This window comes from Ascaphus truei, unplaced genomic scaffold, assembly GCF_040206685.1.
Source record: "Ascaphus truei isolate aAscTru1 unplaced genomic scaffold, aAscTru1.hap1 HAP1_SCAFFOLD_605, whole genome shotgun sequence".
NCBI classification, from domain to species: domain Eukaryota; kingdom Metazoa; phylum Chordata; class Amphibia; order Anura; family Ascaphidae; genus Ascaphus; species Ascaphus truei.
This window is the reverse complement of record NW_027456938.1, coordinates 178,016-195,160: the sequence shown is the minus strand read 5'-3', so window position 1 is coordinate 195,160 and position 17,145 is coordinate 178,016. Positions and strand designations below refer to the sequence as shown.

The window sequence follows — 17,145 nt, the reverse complement described above, 5'->3', positions numbered from 1 at the left end:
TTCCTCGTGACAATTGTGGCAAATTATTCCCAAAGGCTGTCCTGGGTACCTCAACACGCCTTTGTTAGTCCCAAATCGAAAATTGGCCGGGGGGTGCATCACTCCCCCCTCACTCTCCGGATTTCGTCTAAACCGTACATTATACAGCCTTTCTCCATTAAAAATTCCGTACCGGTTCTTTCTTTTCTCGCCCCCCTCCACCACTGAACAAAACTTTTTCAAAAAGGCCTCTATTTCCTCTTCCTCCACGAAAGCGTTATATACGTGCACAATCAAAGGTCGCTCCTCTAGCAAAAAGCTAGGCATCGCACGAATTCCCATCTTTCTCAGGTCGCTTACTCGCTCCTTACATTTTTTGTAAGCCTTGGCACACTCCTCCTCTTTGGCAAACGACACAACGAAAATGCCCTGGCGCTGGAACGCCTGCAAGCAATAGACGTCTGCGCTGTTCACCTCCAACTTCTCTCTCAAGACGTCCTCCACGATAACGCCGAGTCTCACTCGCCATCTCTCCGCCTCTGTCACCAGGAACCTGATGGTGTTCCTCTCACAGGTCTCGCTCACCATCTCTCTCCTCTTCATCTGTCCGGCCGTCCAGGATCAGGTGCGACGCCCCTAAAGCAGCAAGAGGGTTAAGTTCCTGGGGAACGATCCCTCAAGGCCAAGGCGCCGGCCCTTCACCATCTCTCTCTCTTGATCGCCTCCCGTGCTCGAGTTAGCGTGACTCCCTCATAGCAGCATGGGTCTTAAGCTCCCCAGGAAGCGATGACCCAAGGCCAAGGAGTCACAGACTCAGCGCAACCTCTCAGCCCAGACACTTGATCTGAGCCAAAAGGCCGAGAAGCGATAACCAGAAATGGGCCCCCGCCTGAGCGCCGCCCGACGGCCAGGGGCGCTACGCTTTAGGGAGAAGGGCAGAGGGAGCCGCTGGCTGCCCGCTCGCCTCCTCCCCCAGCAGGCCTGCCTCCAGTCCCTCCGCTCCTCCCGACACAGCCCCGGGGAGTCTATGCAGCAGCGGCGGCGACGACGACGACGGATGCAAAAGCCAAAGACTTTCTATGGAGTAAAGAAAAGCAGCCGCACACACTGCTGGGGGGCCCGCATGGCCAGCAAACAGCCAAAAAGGCACATGCTTCCAGTTCTTTTTCCGGCACCAGGCTTCGTCTGCTTATTTGCATAGGAACCGCCCACTTTTTCTCTGCTAGCCGACTCGTCCGGGCTGCCATGAAACTCAGGCAGCAAGCATGCAAGCAGCCAGTGGCTGGGCTTTTCAGTTCAGGTCATTTCAGCCAGCCAGCCATTGTGACAAGAAGCCAGCAAGTCAAGGCATTTGCTGCTTGCTGCTTGCTGCTTGCTGCTGCAGTGTTTGCTATGCAGGCTATTTGGATACAGCTTCAACAGGAGTTTCTTAGGCATCTGCTCGTTCGGACTGAATTAGGCTAGGCAGCAGGCGGCACTCCTGCTCCATGCGAGGAGGAGCTGAAAAGAAAAGAAAGTAAGAAGCCACGCAAAAGAGCAAACAAGACACAGCAAAAAGAAGGAGGCTTTATTTTGTCGTCATTTCATCTTCTTCTTTCTTTGCAAAAGAAAGAGCCAAAAATGCATGTTTGTTTTTTTTCTGTCAGACAGTCATTTGTTTCTATTTTTTGATACAAGCCAAATATCCCCAAAGGGAAGTGCACCGGTCCTGGAGGTACTGCAATACCAGGTCAATGCGTGGAGTGGACAGAGCAAGCTCTTCTTCCATCTCCCTGTTCTAAAAATCCATTTAATATATGGTCCCCAGATAGGGGACGTATCAGATATTAAACTGATAAGAACAGATACTACACTTGATCTTAGCCAAAAGGCCGAGAAGCGATAACCAGAAATGGGCCCCCGCCTGAGCGCCGCCCGACGGCCAGGGGCGCTACGCTTTAGGGAGAAGGGCAGAGGGAGCCGCTGGCTGCCCGCTCGCCTCCTCCCCCAGCAGGCCTGCCTCCAGTCCCTCCGCTCCTCCCGACACAGCCCCGGGGAGTCTATGCAGCAGCGGCGGCGACGACGACGACGGATGCAAAAGCCAAAGACTTTCTATGGAGTAAAGAAAAGCAGCCGCACACACTGCTGGGGGGCCCGCATGGCCAGCAAACAGCCAAAAAGGCACATGCTTCCAGTTCTTTTTCCGGCACCAGGCTTCGTCTGCTTATTTGCATAGGAACCGCCCACTTTTTCTCTGCTAGCCGACTCGTCCGGGCTGCCATGAAACTCAGGCAGCAAGCATGCAAGCAGCCAGTGGCTGGGCTTTTCAGTTCAGGTCATTTCAGCCAGCCAGCCATTGTGACAAGAAGCCAGCAAGTCAAGGCATTTGCTGCTTGCTGCTTGCTGCTTGCTGCTGCAGTGTTTGCTATGCAGGCTATTTGGATACAGCTTCAACAGGAGTTTCTTAGGCATCTGCTCGTTCGGACTGAATTAGGCTAGGCAGCAGGCGGCACTCCTGCTCCATGCGAGGAGGAGCTGAAAAGAAAAGAAAGTAAGAAGCCACGCAAAAGAGCAAACAAGACACAGCAAAAAGAAGGAGGCTTTATTTTGTCGTCATTTCATCTTCTTCTTTCTTTGCAAAAGAAAGAGCCAAAAATGCATGTTTGTTTTTTTTCTGTCAGACAGTCATTTGTTTCTATTTTTTGATACAAGCCAAATATCCCCAAAGGGAAGTGCACCGGTCCTGGAGGTACTGCAATACCAGGTCAATGCGTGGAGTGGACAGAGCAAGCTCTTCTTCCATCTCCCTGTTCTAAAAATCCATTTAATATATGGTCCCCAGATAGGGGACGTATCAGATATTAAACTGATAAGAACAGATACTACACTTGATCTTAGCCAAAAGGCCGAGAAGCGATAACCAGAAATGGGCCCCCGCCTGAGCGCCGCCCGACGGCCAGGGGCGCTACGCTTTAGGGAGAAGGGCAGAGGGAGCCGCTGGCTGCCCGCTCGCCTCCTCCCCCAGCAGGCCTGCCTCCAGTCCCTCCGCTCCTCCCGACACAGCCCCGGGGAGTCTATGCAGCAGCGGCGGCGACGACGACGACGGATGCAAAAGCCAAAGACTTTCTATGGAGTAAAGAAAAGCAGCCGCACACACTGCTGGGGGGCCCGCATGGCCAGCAAACAGCCAAAAAGGCACATGCTTCCAGTTCTTTTTCCGGCACCAGGCTTCGTCTGCTTATTTGCATAGGAACCGCCCACTTTTTCTCTGCTAGCCGACTCGTCCGGGCTGCCATGAAACTCAGGCAGCAAGCATGCAAGCAGCCAGTGGCTGGGCTTTTCAGTTCAGGTCATTTCAGCCAGCCAGCCATTGTGACAAGAAGCCAGCAAGTCAAGGCATTTGCTGCTTGCTGCTTGCTGCTTGCTGCTGCAGTGTTTGCTATGCAGGCTATTTGGATACAGCTTCAACAGGAGTTTCTTAGGCATCTGCTCGTTCGGACTGAATTAGGCTAGGCAGCAGGCGGCACTCCTGCTCCATGCGAGGAGGAGCTGAAAAGAAAAGAAAGTAAGAAGCCACGCAAAAGAGCAAACAAGACACAGCAAAAAGAAGGAGGCTTTATTTTGTCGTCATTTCATCTTCTTCTTTCTTTGCAAAAGAAAGAGCCAAAAATGCATGTTTGTTTTTTTTCTGTCAGACAGTCATTTGTTTCTATTTTTTGATACAAGCCAAATATCCCCAAAGGGAAGTGCACCGGTCCTGGAGGTACTGCAATACCAGGTCAATGCGTGGAGTGGACAGAGCAAGCTCTTCTTCCATCTCCCTGTTCTAAAAATCCATTTAATATATGGTCCCCAGATAGGGGACGTATCAGATATTAAACTGATAAGAACAGATACTACACTTGATCTTAGCCAAAAGGCCGAGAAGCGATAACCAGAAATGGGCCCCCGCCTGAGCGCCGCCCGACGGCCAGGGGCGCTACGCTTTAGGGAGAAGGGCAGAGGGAGCCGCTGGCTGCCCGCTCGCCTCCTCCCCCAGCAGGCCTGCCTCCAGTCCCTCCGCTCCTCCCGACACAGCCCCGGGGAGTCTATGCAGCAGCGGCGGCGACGACGACGACGGATGCAAAAGCCAAAGACTTTCTATGGAGTAAAGAAAAGCAGCCGCACACACTGCTGGGGGGCCCGCATGGCCAGCAAACAGCCAAAAAGGCACATGCTTCCAGTTCTTTTTCCGGCACCAGGCTTCGTCTGCTTATTTGCATAGGAACCGCCCACTTTTTCTCTGCTAGCCGACTCGTCCGGGCTGCCATGAAACTCAGGCAGCAAGCATGCAAGCAGCCAGTGGCTGGGCTTTTCAGTTCAGGTCATTTCAGCCAGCCAGCCATTGTGACAAGAAGCCAGCAAGTCAAGGCATTTGCTGCTTGCTGCTTGCTGCTTGCTGCTGCAGTGTTTGCTATGCAGGCTATTTGGATACAGCTTCAACAGGAGTTTCTTAGGCATCTGCTCGTTCGGACTGAATTAGGCTAGGCAGCAGGCGGCACTCCTGCTCCATGCGAGGAGGAGCTGAAAAGAAAAGAAAGTAAGAAGCCACGCAAAAGAGCAAACAAGACACAGCAAAAAGAAGGAGGCTTTATTTTGTCGTCATTTCATCTTCTTCTTTCTTTGCAAAAGAAAGAGCCAAAAATGCATGTTTGTTTTTTTTCTGTCAGACAGTCATTTGTTTCTATTTTTTGATACAAGCCAAATATCCCCAAAGGGAAGTGCACCGGTCCTGGAGGTACTGCAATACCAGGTCAATGCGTGGAGTGGACAGAGCAAGCTCTTCTTCCATCTCCCTGTTCTAAAAATCCATTTAATATATGGTCCCCAGATAGGGGACGTATCAGATATTAAACTGATAAGAACAGATTTTTTTTTTTTTTATTCACATTTCATTGATTTACAAAACAGTAAATAATAAGCTTTTCAGACAATAACAAAAACAATTACATCTCAGGAAACTTTACAAAAAACTACATCATATTCAAAAAAACCTCTGCATATAATAACATCAAAACTTTTGTCCCTTACATACATTAAGCCCCGACAATAATATTCATCCAAAAACACCAGTCTTCACATCCTGTACAACAAAACCCAAACTTTAGAAACGTTCCTTCCATAAGGAACATTTACATTCCATAATTTCACATATATCCCTTTCTCTTAAATACATTTCCTGCAAGCAATAAATACTTGACACTTTTACATTTCATACAAACAAAGACATAAATTCCATTCAATATTTTCTTCTGTTACTTTTCAGTACACTCTTTACTTACTTTACACAAAAAGATTGTCAAAATATTTTTTTAATCACTCCAAACCACTCCTGGTCTATACCTATTCACCTCATATATTTATTCCTTTACATAAGCATCAATTAATTTTCTCCTTAAACGAAATATGCCTTTCTTTAATTGCTCGTCATTACAAAAATAACTCCACGATTCTGCATTCTCTGCTCCCCACTGGAATACTTTTTCTATTCTCTCCACCTTTTCCCTTTTCTCTTCCTTTTCCCTTGCCTCCTCCTCCTCAGACATACTCACTTCTTCACTCTCTTCCTCCTCCACAGACACCCTCTCTTCCTCCTCCTCCTCCTCCTCCACCAAAACACCCTCTTCCTCTGGAACCAGCTCCCTCTCCTTCCCACTATCCTGCCCACAGTTCTCAAACTCCCTTTCCTCCTCCTGAACACTGATTTCTTCCTCCCCCACACTGTCCCCTTTTCCTTCATCTTTATCTACACCCACACCTAAAGAATCCTTCTCTATTCTTTGCTGACTCCTCTCTCCTTCCCTCTCTTCCTCCCTATATTCCTGTCCACTGTCCTCTCTCTCCTCCTCTCCACTATCTTGTACACCATCCTCAGTCTCACTTTCCACCTCCTGCACACTGACATCTTCAAAATATACCTCACAGTGCTTGACCCCTAAAACAATCTCTATAGAATCAGGTATTGCACATGGCTTTTCTAACTCCGTCTCACTTGCCATACTGTCCCCCTCACTTTCCCCCTCTTTTCCCCTTCCATCCTCATTAACATACCCTATATTCTCCCCATCTTTTCCCATATCAACCCTTCTCTGTACACCAACATCGTATTCCCTTCTCGCACCATCAAAGTTTCCACACGATTTTTGTGTCTTTGTATTCCCTTTCTTGGGGCACTTGCGTGCCAAATGTCCCGGCTCTGCACAAAAGACACATCTTTTACTCTCACAGCACTTGGCTGCCATATGTCCTTTTTTCCCACAGTTCCAACAACGAACATCAAAAAACTGTCCTGAAAAGTTCAAAACCCCCCTATTCCTGCCAATGCAGAAACTTGCAGGAGGGTGTAGCATTCCTCTGTCACCGTCTGGGTCCAATCTGAAGCGGACCCAGAACTTCCTTCTCCCGTTAAACAGTCCATACTTGTTCTTGATTTCTGCTCCGCCTCTAACTGTTTCACAAAAGCGGGCCAAAAAGTTCTCAATGTCCTCTTTCATGACATAAACATTGAACATCTGTACAATCACCGCCTTCTCCTGCTGTAGAAATCTCGGTATCACTTTGATTCCTCTCATCCTTGGGGAACCTGCTGCCACAACACATCGGTCGTATACCACTTGGCATTCTCGCTCGTCTTTCAGCGTCAAGTCAAAGATTCCCATCTTCAAAAACTCCTGCAGGCAAAAGATTCGCTCAGGATCCACTTCCAACCCCTCAAATAGGATTTCCTCCACGATGTATTCCACACCACCACTGCTTCGTCTGCACTCATCCAGCTGAAACCGAATGCAGTTCCTCTCGTTTGCGTAGTCCGCCATCTTTATCCTCGTCCTCGTCTCTCCAACACCAACTCAAGATCTGGTGCGGCGCCCTAATAGCAGCAGGTGGGTTTAGCCAGTCACGGCGATCCCACCAGGCAAAGGCACCGGCCCATCACTCTCTTGCTTGCTTGTCCGCCTCTGTCCAATCCGGCCGTCCAGGATCAGGTGCGACGCCCCTAAAGCAGCATGAGGGTTTAGTTCCTGGGGAACGATCCCTCAAGGCCAAGGCGCCGGCCCCTCTCCTTCTCTCTCTCCTGATCGCCTCCCGTGCTCGAGTTAGCGTGACTCCCTCATAGCAGCATGGGTCTTAAGCTCCCCAGGAAGCGATGACCCAAGGCCAAGGAGTCACAGGCTCAGCGCAACCTCTCAGCCCAGACACTTGATCTGAGCCAAAAGGCCGAGAAGCGATAACCAGAAATGGGCCCCCGCCTGAGCGCCGCCCGACGGCCAGGGGCGCTACGCTTTAGGGAGAAGGGCAGAGGGAGCCGCTGGCTGCCCGCTCGCCTCCTCCCCCAGCAGGCCTGCCTCCAGTCCCTCCGCTCCTCCCGACACAGCCCCGGGGAGTCTATGCAGCAGCGGCGGCGACGACGACGACGGATGCAAAAGCCAAAGACTTTCTATGGAGTAAAGAAAAGCAGCCGCACACACTGCTGGGGGGCCCGCATGGCCAGCAAACAGCCAAAAAGGCACATGCTTCCAGTTCTTTTTCCGGCACCAGGCTTCGTCTGCTTATTTGCATAGGAACCGCCCACTTTTTCTCTGCTAGCCGACTCGTCCGGGCTGCCATGAAACTCAGGCAGCAAGCATGCAAGCAGCCAGTGGCTGGGCTTTTCAGTTCAGGTCATTTCAGCCAGCCAGCCATTGTGACAAGAAGCCAGCAAGTCAAGGCATTTGCTGCTTGCTGCTTGCTGCTTGCTGCTGCAGTGTTTGCTATGCAGGCTATTTGGATACAGCTTCAACAGGAGTTTCTTAGGCATCTGCTCGTTCGGACTGAATTAGGCTAGGCAGCAGGCGGCACTCCTGCTCCATGCGAGGAGGAGCTGAAAAGAAAAGAAAGTAAGAAGCCACGCAAAAGAGCAAACAAGACACAGCAAAAAGAAGGAGGCTTTATTTTGTCGTCATTTCATCTTCTTCTTTCTTTGCAAAAGAAAGAGCCAAAAATGCATGTTTGTTTTTTTTCTGTCAGACAGTCATTTGTTTCTATTTTTTGATACAAGCCAAATATCCCCAAAGGGAAGTGCACCGGTCCTGGAGGTACTGCAATACCAGGTCAATGCGTGGAGTGGACAGAGCAAGCTCTTCTTCCATCTCCCTGTTCTAAAAATCCATTTAATATATGGTCCCCAGATAGGGGACGTATCAGATATTAAACTGATAAGAACAGATACTACACTTGATCTTAGCCAAAAGGCCGAGAAGCGATAACCAGAAATGGGCCCCCGCCTGAGCGCCGCCCGACGGCCAGGGGCGCTACGCTTTAGGGAGAAGGGCAGAGGGAGCCGCTGGCTGCCCGCTCGCCTCCTCCCCCAGCAGGCCTGCCTCCAGTCCCTCCGCTCCTCCCGACACAGCCCCGGGGAGTCTATGCAGCAGCGGCGGCGACGACGACGACGGATGCAAAAGCCAAAGACTTTCTATGGAGTAAAGAAAAGCAGCCGCACACACTGCTGGGGGGCCCGCATGGCCAGCAAACAGCCAAAAAGGCACATGCTTCCAGTTCTTTTTCCGGCACCAGGCTTCGTCTGCTTATTTGCATAGGAACCGCCCACTTTTTCTCTGCTAGCCGACTCGTCCGGGCTGCCATGAAACTCAGGCAGCAAGCATGCAAGCAGCCAGTGGCTGGGCTTTTCAGTTCAGGTCATTTCAGCCAGCCAGCCATTGTGACAAGAAGCCAGCAAGTCAAGGCATTTGCTGCTTGCTGCTTGCTGCTTGCTGCTGCAGTGTTTGCTATGCAGGCTATTTGGATACAGCTTCAACAGGAGTTTCTTAGGCATCTGCTCGTTCGGACTGAATTAGGCTAGGCAGCAGGCGGCACTCCTGCTCCATGCGAGGAGGAGCTGAAAAGAAAAGAAAGTAAGAAGCCACGCAAAAGAGCAAACAAGACACAGCAAAAAGAAGGAGGCTTTATTTTGTCGTCATTTCATCTTCTTCTTTCTTTGCAAAAGAAAGAGCCAAAAATGCATGTTTGTTTTTTTTCTGTCAGACAGTCATTTGTTTCTATTTTTTGATACAAGCCAAATATCCCCAAAGGGAAGTGCACCGGTCCTGGAGGTACTGCAATACCAGGTCAATGCGTGGAGTGGACAGAGCAAGCTCTTCTTCCATCTCCCTGTTCTAAAAATCCATTTAATATATGGTCCCCAGATAGGGGACGTATCAGATATTAAACTGATAAGAACAGATACTACACTTGATCTTAGCCAAAAGGCCGAGAAGCGATAACCAGAAATGGGCCCCCGCCTGAGCGCCGCCCGACGGCCAGGGGCGCTACGCTTTAGGGAGAAGGGCAGAGGGAGCCGCTGGCTGCCCGCTCGCCTCCTCCCCCAGCAGGCCTGCCTCCAGTCCCTCCGCTCCTCCCGACACAGCCCCGGGGAGTCTATGCAGCAGCGGCGGCGACGACGACGACGGATGCAAAAGCCAAAGACTTTCTATGGAGTAAAGAAAAGCAGCCGCACACACTGCTGGGGGGCCCGCATGGCCAGCAAACAGCCAAAAAGGCACATGCTTCCAGTTCTTTTTCCGGCACCAGGCTTCGTCTGCTTATTTGCATAGGAACCGCCCACTTTTTCTCTGCTAGCCGACTCGTCCGGGCTGCCATGAAACTCAGGCAGCAAGCATGCAAGCAGCCAGTGGCTGGGCTTTTCAGTTCAGGTCATTTCAGCCAGCCAGCCATTGTGACAAGAAGCCAGCAAGTCAAGGCATTTGCTGCTTGCTGCTTGCTGCTTGCTGCTGCAGTGTTTGCTATGCAGGCTATTTGGATACAGCTTCAACAGGAGTTTCTTAGGCATCTGCTCGTTCGGACTGAATTAGGCTAGGCAGCAGGCGGCACTCCTGCTCCATGCGAGGAGGAGCTGAAAAGAAAAGAAAGTAAGAAGCCACGCAAAAGAGCAAACAAGACACAGCAAAAAGAAGGAGGCTTTATTTTGTCGTCATTTCATCTTCTTCTTTCTTTGCAAAAGAAAGAGCCAAAAATGCATGTTTGTTTTTTTTCTGTCAGACAGTCATTTGTTTCTATTTTTTGATACAAGCCAAATATCCCCAAAGGGAAGTGCACCGGTCCTGGAGGTACTGCAATACCAGGTCAATGCGTGGAGTGGACAGAGCAAGCTCTTCTTCCATCTCCCTGTTCTAAAAATCCATTTAATATATGGTCCCCAGATAGGGGACGTATCAGATATTAAACTGATAAGAACAGATTTTTTTTTTTTTTTTTTTTTTTTTTTTATTCACATTTCACATATTTACAATCAGCAAATAATAAAATAAAAATACTTTTCAATCAACCTAAATTTACAAGCGTAAACCTAACACCACATATTTACAATCATTACATAAGGTCCTTTCAAAAAATAAAAATAAACAAATATTAATCCATCAAAAGAAAATCTGTAAAGGAAGAAACTTCCCCTTTATACATAACACCACATAATTTAATTTTACTTTAAACACATCCTTTCTGTTCAAGATTCAATTCCACTAAACCTTAGTTTCTTCATGAACCAAAACACTCTTTATTCTGGATAAAGGACCCATGGTTTTGGCCCTAGTCTCTCTAACAGATCCCTAGTTATCCTTTTCGAATTCTCACTCTCAGGTTCCGTTCTTCCCGCTGCTAAAAACATACGATCATGATACGCATTAACATTATCATTAAATTCTTTTTTTTGCTTTGGGGTTAATTCAACTTTCTTCTCCTCAGTTTTTTTCCCTTCCTTTCTATGTGGACTACCATCCGTTGCTTTTCTGGACCTGTCTGGGGCTACCTTCCCCAAAACCACCTTGTTTTTTGAGGTTTCCCCAGTCTCTATTGCTTTTATCTTACAGGTGCTTCCTTCCTCCCTTCTCCCTTCCTCTCCCCCGCTTTCTCCCACCGATAGAATTCCTCCCTCACTTTCACTTCTACTTGTTCCTCCCACCTTCCGTGTTGGCATCTCTGTTATCTTCCCCCTTTCTATCTCCTTGCTTGGGTGTCTCTTTTCCTCTTTCTGCCCCCCTCCTCTTTCACTTTCTGACGAGGAGACCGACCCCCAATCACTCCCACTACTCCTAGCTGCTTCCAATGTTTTAGTTTCTAGAACTCTAGAATACCCCTCAAAATCACTGTGCTCTTTTTCCCTTGACATAATACTTTCCGGGGTCTCTTCCACCACTTTATCTTGTACTTCCTCCTCCTCGCTAACATCCTCCAGATCTCCGAAAAACTCCCTTTCCTCCTCTCTTTCCTTAAGGACTGCTCTGCCCTCTTTCACCTCCACCAAAAGTATATTCTCTTTTTTCATTTCCTCATATTCCTCTTTTGTGATGTTTTTCCTTTGATGCATTACTTCGTCTAATCTCTTAATAATTTGCATATCTGTACTTCCTCTATGTTGCTTCCTAAAAACTCCTACCCAGAAATCTACCTCTCCTACTGCCCTCTGGAACTCTTCTATTTTTTCATCTAAAGCACTCCTACTTGGTACTTCTCCTATCTGCTCCCTCCCTATCTTCACAACCCTCTCTACTTTCTCTCTAGGCCCCTCCCTCTTCTCTCCCCCTTGACTCTCCTTCCCTTCCATGCTGTCTGCTTCCTGTTTACGTTTTTGGGGCTTCTTTTCCTCCACTGTCACCTCCATTCCCTCCTCCTGTTCTTCACAAGGCTTCCCCTCCCCCCCCTGTGCATCATGAAGTTCCATACTTTCCCCCCCGTTTGGGGCAGGCATACTCACAGACCCTGCTTTCCCACCCTTATCCACAGCCTGATCAAAGTCTCCCCCTTCCTTCTTTTCCCCACCAAAACTTTGAGCCACAGAGTCTTTACCAAAGTCTTTTACAGTCTCTTGAGCCTCCTCTTCTCTGCTGACTCTTGCCATATGGGCATAAGTTCTTTTCGGACATTGCCGAGCCAAATGCCCCCTCACACCACAAATATCACATTTCTTAGGCACCGTACACGTGGCGGCGCCATGCCCCTCCTCCCCACAATTCCGGCACACCATTTCTTTCTTCTCACACCTTTCTTTGGTATGCCCAAACAAATGGCACTTCCTGCAAAACAGGGGTTGTCCAGGATAGTTCAAAAAACCCCTGTTGCCACCAATGCTGAAACTGGCTGGGGGGTGCATCACTCCCCCTATACGTCCCGTATCCTCTTTAAAGCGAACCAGGAAACGTCTTTTGCCATTAAAAGTTCCGTAGAAATTCTTCACTTCCTCACCCCCTTTAACCATCGTGCAGTATCTTTTCAAAAAATCCGCTATGTCCTCCTTCTGCACAAAGGGATTGAACATATGGACCGTGACTGGCTTCTCTCCCAGCGTGAAACAAGGGATAACCTTGATCCCCACCATTGCTGAATCTTTTTCCTTCTCTCTGCTCCTTTCATACGCGTTCCAGCAATCGGCTTCTGATCTGAACGTCACATCAAAAATCCCTTGGTTCGGGAAATCCTGTAGGCAGTACACGTCTCTGATGTCCATCTTCCATAAATCCGTCAACACCATCTCCACGATGTACTTCAGGCGAATTCGGTCTCGCTCGGCCTCCTCGACTAGGAGCCGGATCGTATTCCTTACAGCCATCCATGCTGCCATCGTCCTTCTTTGGTCAGCTCTGGTGCGGCACCCCTATAGCAGCATGCAGCTTTAGCTCTTTCGAGCGATGCTGCAAGGCCGAGGTGCCGGACCGTCGCCTTCCCGTTGGGCCTCCTGACCCAGACACAATGATCTGAGCCAAAAGGCCGAGAAGCGATAACCAGAAATGGGCCCCCGCCTGAGCGCCGCCCGACGGCCAGGGGCGCTACGCTTTAGGGAGAAGGGCAGAGGGAGCCGCTGGCTGCCCGCTCGCCTCCTCCCCCAGCAGGCCTGCCTCCAGTCCCTCCGCTCCTCCCGACACAGCCCCGGGGAGTCTATGCAGCAGCGGCGGCGACGACGACGACGGATGCAAAAGCCAAAGACTTTCTATGGAGTAAAGAAAAGCAGCCGCACACACTGCTGGGGGGCCCGCATGGCCAGCAAACAGCCAAAAAGGCACATGCTTCCAGTTCTTTTTCCGGCACCAGGCTTCGTCTGCTTATTTGCATAGGAACCGCCCACTTTTTCTCTGCTAGCCGACTCGTCCGGGCTGCCATGAAACTCAGGCAGCAAGCATGCAAGCAGCCAGTGGCTGGGCTTTTCAGTTCAGGTCATTTCAGCCAGCCAGCCATTGTGACAAGAAGCCAGCAAGTCAAGGCATTTGCTGCTTGCTGCTTGCTGCTTGCTGCTGCAGTGTTTGCTATGCAGGCTATTTGGATACAGCTTCAACAGGAGTTTCTTAGGCATCTGCTCGTTCGGACTGAATTAGGCTAGGCAGCAGGCGGCACTCCTGCTCCATGCGAGGAGGAGCTGAAAAGAAAAGAAAGTAAGAAGCCACGCAAAAGAGCAAACAAGACACAGCAAAAAGAAGGAGGCTTTATTTTGTCGTCATTTCATCTTCTTCTTTCTTTGCAAAAGAAAGAGCCAAAAATGCATGTTTGTTTTTTTTCTGTCAGACAGTCATTTGTTTCTATTTTTTGATACAAGCCAAATATCCCCAAAGGGAAGTGCACCGGTCCTGGAGGTACTGCAATACCAGGTCAATGCGTGGAGTGGACAGAGCAAGCTCTTCTTCCATCTCCCTGTTCTAAAAATCCATTTAATATATGGTCCCCAGATAGGGGACGTATCAGATATTAAACTGATAAGAACAGATACTACACTTGATCTTAGCCAAAAGGCCGAGAAGCGATAACCAGAAATGGGCCCCCGCCTGAGCGCCGCCCGACGGCCAGGGGCGCTACGCTTTAGGGAGAAGGGCAGAGGGAGCCGCTGGCTGCCCGCTCGCCTCCTCCCCCAGCAGGCCTGCCTCCAGTCCCTCCGCTCCTCCCGACACAGCCCCGGGGAGTCTATGCAGCAGCGGCGGCGACGACGACGACGGATGCAAAAGCCAAAGACTTTCTATGGAGTAAAGAAAAGCAGCCGCACACACTGCTGGGGGGCCCGCATGGCCAGCAAACAGCCAAAAAGGCACATGCTTCCAGTTCTTTTTCCGGCACCAGGCTTCGTCTGCTTATTTGCATAGGAACCGCCCACTTTTTCTCTGCTAGCCGACTCGTCCGGGCTGCCATGAAACTCAGGCAGCAAGCATGCAAGCAGCCAGTGGCTGGGCTTTTCAGTTCAGGTCATTTCAGCCAGCCAGCCATTGTGACAAGAAGCCAGCAAGTCAAGGCATTTGCTGCTTGCTGCTTGCTGCTTGCTGCTGCAGTGTTTGCTATGCAGGCTATTTGGATACAGCTTCAACAGGAGTTTCTTAGGCATCTGCTCGTTCGGACTGAATTAGGCTAGGCAGCAGGCGGCACTCCTGCTCCATGCGAGGAGGAGCTGAAAAGAAAAGAAAGTAAGAAGCCACGCAAAAGAGCAAACAAGACACAGCAAAAAGAAGGAGGCTTTATTTTGTCGTCATTTCATCTTCTTCTTTCTTTGCAAAAGAAAGAGCCAAAAATGCATGTTTGTTTTTTTTCTGTCAGACAGTCATTTGTTTCTATTTTTTGATACAAGCCAAATATCCCCAAAGGGAAGTGCACCGGTCCTGGAGGTACTGCAATACCAGGTCAATGCGTGGAGTGGACAGAGCAAGCTCTTCTTCCATCTCCCTGTTCTAAAAATCCATTTAATATATGGTCCCCAGATAGGGGACGTATCAGATATTAAACTGATAAGAACAGATACTACACTTGATCTTAGCCAAAAGGCCGAGAAGCGATAACCAGAAATGGGCCCCCGCCTGAGCGCCGCCCGACGGCCAGGGGCGCTACGCTTTAGGGAGAAGGGCAGAGGGAGCCGCTGGCTGCCCGCTCGCCTCCTCCCCCAGCAGGCCTGCCTCCAGTCCCTCCGCTCCTCCCGACACAGCCCCGGGGAGTCTATGCAGCAGCGGCGGCGACGACGACGACGGATGCAAAAGCCAAAGACTTTCTATGGAGTAAAGAAAAGCAGCCGCACACACTGCTGGGGGGCCCGCATGGCCAGCAAACAGCCAAAAAGGCACATGCTTCCAGTTCTTTTTCCGGCACCAGGCTTCGTCTGCTTATTTGCATAGGAACCGCCCACTTTTTCTCTGCTAGCCGACTCGTCCGGGCTGCCATGAAACTCAGGCAGCAAGCATGCAAGCAGCCAGTGGCTGGGCTTTTCAGTTCAGGTCATTTCAGCCAGCCAGCCATTGTGACAAGAAGCCAGCAAGTCAAGGCATTTGCTGCTTGCTGCTTGCTGCTTGCTGCTGCAGTGTTTGCTATGCAGGCTATTTGGATACAGCTTCAACAGGAGTTTCTTAGGCATCTGCTCGTTCGGACTGAATTAGGCTAGGCAGCAGGCGGCACTCCTGCTCCATGCGAGGAGGAGCTGAAAAGAAAAGAAAGTAAGAAGCCACGCAAAAGAGCAAACAAGACACAGCAAAAAGAAGGAGGCTTTATTTTGTCGTCATTTCATCTTCTTCTTTCTTTGCAAAAGAAAGAGCCAAAAATGCATGTTTGTTTTTTTTCTGTCAGACAGTCATTTGTTTCTATTTTTTGATACAAGCCAAATATCCCCAAAGGGAAGTGCACCGGTCCTGGAGGTACTGCAATACCAGGTCAATGCGTGGAGTGGACAGAGCAAGCTCTTCTTCCATCTCCCTGTTCTAAAAATCCATTTAATATATGGTCCCCAGATAGGGGACGTATCAGATATTAAACTGATAAGAACAGATTTTTTTTTTTTGTTTTAAATGTTTATTTACATTCATATATTTACAAAACCAATAAATTTTGTACATTCACAAATCAACATTTTCACTTTAACTTTTCCACCAATCAGATATACATTGCATAATTTCCCTTACACCCGCCTTTTACTTCTCTCATTACTTGCTATTTGTCTCTCTAACAACTTCCTATATCTTTCCTTTTCTATCTCAAACTCCTTTGGCGACATCTTTTCCTTATTAGATAGCATCTTCTCTATGTCATATACTCTTTGGTCTGTCCCCCCATGAGGGTTTGCCTGCTGTATCATCTTATACCATACTTTTGCCTCTCCTATTTTCTCCTCAACCTCCTTTATTTTCTTGTCTAAATATTCCTTTTTTTTTTCCATTTCCCAGCTTGTTTTATACACAGAGTCCTTTTCTTCTTTTTTACTTGGGTGACCCTTATCCTTTTCTTGCACCCCACTTTCTTCACTTTCTGACCTCTCTGCCATTGAGGCTGCTCCTCCTTCACTTTCACTCCTACTTGTCCCTCCCACTTTCCGTTCTAGCATCCTTGTTGCCTCCCCCCCCTTTTTCTCTTTATTTTGCTTTCCACTTCTTTCACTTTCAGATGAGGAGATCCCTCCCCAATCACTCCCACTACTCCCATCTATTCTTAACATTTCTGCTACTTTTTCCCCACTCACTCCACTAACCCTCACTTTCTCTTTTTCCCCAACTATCTGCCTACATACTCCTACTATTTCCTCTTGTTCTAACCTCTTTAGATTAATTTTTCCTTCAGTTTCCTTTGCTATCTCCTGTCTTTTCTCTTGACTTTCTAAAGATGTTCTAACCCCCCAATCCTCATCTCTTTTTGCTTTCGCACCAGGATAACCTACAAATTCCTCTTCAACTCTCCCCTTCCTTGCAATTATGACCTCACTTCTCTTCCCCTGTTCTACTTCACACACGCTTTCCTCACCTTCTATTCTAAGTACCTCCTGGGATTTCTTTCCTTCTAATGTGCCCTCGCTTACCTCTCTTTGCTCTTCTTCAATAATCCTTTCATACTCTTCTAAATTTTTGTTTACATGATGCTCTACATGTTTAAGTTTACCTATCATTTCCTCTGTATTGTTTTTCTTTAAATCACTCATGGCTGCCACCCATTTATTCATGCTTTCTTCATACTTCTCCCCCCATCTCGTGACACACTCCGCGTATGTCCACTTTTTGCCACTCTCTCTTGACTTTATTATCTCTTCTCTTTCTTCTGCACTCACTTTTTGCCACTGCTTTCCTCCTTTCCTTTTTTTTTTCTTTTGGCTCACCCCACTTGGCCCTGCCTCCTCCTTCTCCACAAAACTACTTGTCTGTTCTTTCCTTTTTAAAACTT

General features: G+C 48.9%; 8 non-coding genes and 2 pseudogenes across 8 annotated transcripts; all 10 read right to left on the bottom strand.

The window, feature by feature from the left end:
- Positions 1–1,671: 1,671 nt before the first annotated feature.
- LOC142485487 (U2 spliceosomal RNA) lies at positions 1,672–1,862 on the bottom strand. The gene has a single exon (XR_012798530.1). It is a non-coding gene; the product is annotated as a U2 spliceosomal RNA (small nuclear RNA).
- Positions 1,863–2,685: 823 nt separating this feature from the next.
- Positions 2,686–2,876, bottom strand: LOC142485486 (U2 spliceosomal RNA). The gene has a single exon (XR_012798529.1). It is a non-coding gene; the product is annotated as a U2 spliceosomal RNA (small nuclear RNA).
- An 823-nt stretch (positions 2,877–3,699) lies between these two features.
- On the bottom strand, positions 3,700–3,890 carry LOC142485485 (U2 spliceosomal RNA). The gene has a single exon (XR_012798528.1). It is a non-coding gene; the product is annotated as a U2 spliceosomal RNA (small nuclear RNA).
- An 823-nt stretch (positions 3,891–4,713) lies between these two features.
- On the bottom strand, positions 4,714–4,912 carry LOC142485532 (U2 spliceosomal RNA). The gene has a single exon (XR_012798562.1). It is a non-coding gene; the product is annotated as a U2 spliceosomal RNA (small nuclear RNA).
- A 3,135-nt stretch (positions 4,913–8,047) lies between these two features.
- Positions 8,048–8,238, bottom strand: LOC142485483 (U2 spliceosomal RNA). The gene has a single exon (XR_012798526.1). It is a non-coding gene; the product is annotated as a U2 spliceosomal RNA (small nuclear RNA).
- An 823-nt stretch (positions 8,239–9,061) lies between these two features.
- Positions 9,062–9,252, bottom strand: LOC142485481 (U2 spliceosomal RNA). The gene has a single exon (XR_012798525.1). It is a non-coding gene; the product is annotated as a U2 spliceosomal RNA (small nuclear RNA).
- Positions 9,253–10,075: 823 nt separating this feature from the next.
- On the bottom strand, positions 10,076–10,302 carry LOC142485538 (U2 spliceosomal RNA; annotated as a pseudogene).
- Positions 10,303–13,585: 3,283 nt separating this feature from the next.
- Positions 13,586–13,776, bottom strand: LOC142485480 (U2 spliceosomal RNA). The gene has a single exon (XR_012798523.1). It is a non-coding gene; the product is annotated as a U2 spliceosomal RNA (small nuclear RNA).
- Positions 13,777–14,599: 823 nt separating this feature from the next.
- Positions 14,600–14,790, bottom strand: LOC142485479 (U2 spliceosomal RNA). The gene has a single exon (XR_012798522.1). It is a non-coding gene; the product is annotated as a U2 spliceosomal RNA (small nuclear RNA).
- An 823-nt stretch (positions 14,791–15,613) lies between these two features.
- Positions 15,614–15,820, bottom strand: LOC142485535 (U2 spliceosomal RNA; annotated as a pseudogene).
- Positions 15,821–17,145: the final 1,325 nt, after the last annotated feature.